The 3,110-nt window shown below is 42.3% G+C and overlaps 1 protein-coding gene across 5 annotated transcripts in view; it reads left to right on the top strand.

Annotated features, from left to right (window-relative positions):
- ephb2b (eph receptor B2b) overlaps positions 1–3,110 on the top strand; it is a 131,295-nt gene that overhangs the window by 65,645 nt on the left and 62,540 nt on the right. The gene's annotated exons all lie outside the window — the stretch shown is intronic.

Genomic DNA, 3,110 nt, shown 5'->3' with positions numbered 1-3,110 from the left:
GGGACTGCAGGGCCAGGTATTGAACCAACCAACCTCCCAATTGGCAGGCAACCGCTCTACTACTGAGCCACAGCCGCCCATAGTTGTGACTGCAGAACAAAAAGGGATGGGAGTGTGCTCATCAATGGCCGCAAATCACAATGTTTTCTTACTTACCATCGTGTGCACGTTGTAGCACATCTACAGTCATCTCCTGTCTATATTAATAAAGATTATAATAGTTGTATCTCTATGTAAAGAAGTGAATTAAATGCGCTTTCAGAGTGTAATTTCTGTAACACATGACATGAGTCTTCTCCCACATTTGAATGTTTTTAGATTTTTTTTTAACACACATTTCAGCCTACAGAGAAGCACCTCAGTGCACAGAACTAATGCTTACCAGAAATTCAGAGGAAGTAAGAATTCCAATTTTGAATCTGTAAAATTTCTGCGCTGATCTTTTGTTGGGAGAATGCCTCCTCTCACCCATGATGACAAAGTGGATATTTTTCAAAATTGCCTATTAATTGGAATCCCTCACAGGCAAAAAAAATCGATTTGGCTTTTCAAAACATCAATGTACCCAACATTTACCTGTGCCATACTCCGTCCACAGTCTGGCAGGTGGTATTTGCTCAACGTGCTTAGGGATCTTGATCACTTGAAACAGCATGACAGCGCGTAGCCTGCAGTCTGGAGCCATGCTGCTCCAGCCCAGCACAACAACCTCTTCTATGTGCGCCTGTAATTACCACACATCTCCCCCATGTGCTGGGAGGGGAAACGTGATGGGTGCTGACTCCCAAACGCTGTCAGGACCTCGTTCAATGACTACTAAGGAGCACAGGCACCAGCTCCTCCTTAAGGACTACAGGCCAGTAAGAAGCACGGGAAGACAACTACTCTCTACTGCTCGATCAAGCTACTCTGAATCCACATCCTAGGGCCGATATATCCAATGTCGATATATCAAGATAAAATATCATTGTGTTAATAATATTTTGTTAAAGCAATATTGTTGCGAAATCGACGACAAGGTACTTAGTCAAGAATATCAAGAATATATTTGATTCTCTCCATATTGCCCAGCTCTGCCACATCCCCACATTATTACACAAATCGGCTTGTCTTTTTGACTTACGTGTAATTCACTGCATGTGGTGGATTGGAACATCTCAGGGGTGTCCTAAGTCATGGTGTTTTTTTTGTTGTTGCGCTAAACGGGATTATGCAATTAAATGCTGTCAGCTCAACGGGGAAAGCGTGATTGTTTCACATCCTGCACAGCTGGGCGTGAGACTTTTTGACTGAAACAATGTAGGATTTCACCTTCCATTTCGGACCACCCACCTGTTTATTCCCCCTTACCTGCTGAAGAGAAGCTTCCCTGACGGCATGCTCCTTTCTTCATCACCCCCACTACAGTAGTGACAATTATAGACCTGAGCACTGCAGGGCTTGTAGACAAACTGTCCTCACCCTGACAGAAGCACATATAGGTGTACACAGACCCATTTTGAGCATTCACTGTGTCACTTCCATGACTGAATATTTAAGCTTCAGGAAATGAATGCATTATATGAGAGTGCAGCTATTGAACGTCACGCATGGAGATGGATTTTATGTCTCCATACAATAGTTATTGGCCCCAATGCAAATTACGGGGAAGTGTGTATTTTACCAAGAAGGAAAATAAAACCATTACGGTAAAAAAGGGATATTATTCACGGTAACCCTGCTGTTTGATGGATGGCTGCCACCACTTGGTCTGCTCTCTAGTTATCTTCCTAAACACTGAAAGCTGATAGCAGTGCTTGAAACTGTGGTCAGTCACCGCCTTTCAACTGCCAGAAGTTGGATAATGAATTGATCTAGGAAAGATGGGCCTTTTGCCTGCCGATATTATGGGGTAATGAATTGATTTGTGAGAGGTGCCCTTGGAGGGTTTGTAAGGTATCCCCTTTCATAGCCGGATTATGGAGCCACCGAGACAGCATGAAGCAGCCCAGATGAAAGACACTATTTGTACTGTAATATTAAGGAAGCAACCAATGCTTTGTTCCAACATCTCCGCAACTAAACGTGTAATTATGCATGTAACAATTAAATCCTTGGCAGGGATCCCTGCAAATAATTACGCTGTCATGAAATCTGTCAAAATATTGACAGTGGAATGGCGTGCTTACATCGAATTGCTGAGGCCTTTTTTCACGGCGATTGTCTTACAAGTGAGATTAAGTTTCCTAAGAAGTGCTGTGAGTGAAGGAACCACACCAGGGCTTCTTAGCAGGGACAGCCCTGAAAAGAGAGATGGTGCACCGCAGAGACACATGAGGACCTGTTTGCCCTTGCTGTTCACTCCAGAATAAAAAAACATTCTCTTCAGTGGAGCACAATGAGAGCCATGTTCATGGGTGGAATTGCAAACTCCCTTAACAATGCCCATGTGTATCCTCCCCCCATACACACACACACACACTGTAATCTAATCATCTAACCCCATGCCTTTCTGAGTTCAAGGGTCTCGACTGTGGGAGTGTGGCTCGTGTTATAGAGCAGTGGAGATTCAGATGGAGACAATTTGTCACAGCGGTACTCGCTGCTTGATTTATCTTTTTGTTGTGTCTTTGTTAATGACTGTATTTGGTGGGGAAAAAAAGGCAGCGTAAAACAAGCACTGTAGATCATGTGGACTTGTGATTTGGCTCAGATTTGGTGGAAGAATAGTCAACACATAACATCAGACAGCAAGACAGCAGCCGTTACATATTCGGCACGCTTTTCCACTTATGTCCACTGGAAATAATGATCTTGCCTGAGAAAGAGAAAGAGGAACTCTCAGTGAGAGACATTTAAAAATATCACCTAAACATAAGTTCTGCATTTTGCAGTATTTTACTATTGATATACACCTTTTTAGAACCAATTCCAGTCCATGATGTGAAATTCTTAATACAATAATCTTAGTACATTTGTCATTACAGAGATGCACACTTGCCTCCACACTCACAGGCTGATATAAGATATATATACTGTATATAGCAGTGTTGGGCAAGTAATTAGTTACAATTACTAGTTACTTCTTCCAAAAAGAAACTAAGTTAGATACTCAGTTACAAATTATAAAA

The sequence above is a fragment of the Etheostoma spectabile genome, chromosome 4 (assembly GCF_008692095.1).
Source record: "Etheostoma spectabile isolate EspeVRDwgs_2016 chromosome 4, UIUC_Espe_1.0, whole genome shotgun sequence".
NCBI classification, from domain to species: Eukaryota; Metazoa; Chordata; class Actinopteri; order Perciformes; family Percidae; genus Etheostoma; species Etheostoma spectabile.
This window is presented reverse-complemented; position numbering and strand designations above follow the sequence as displayed.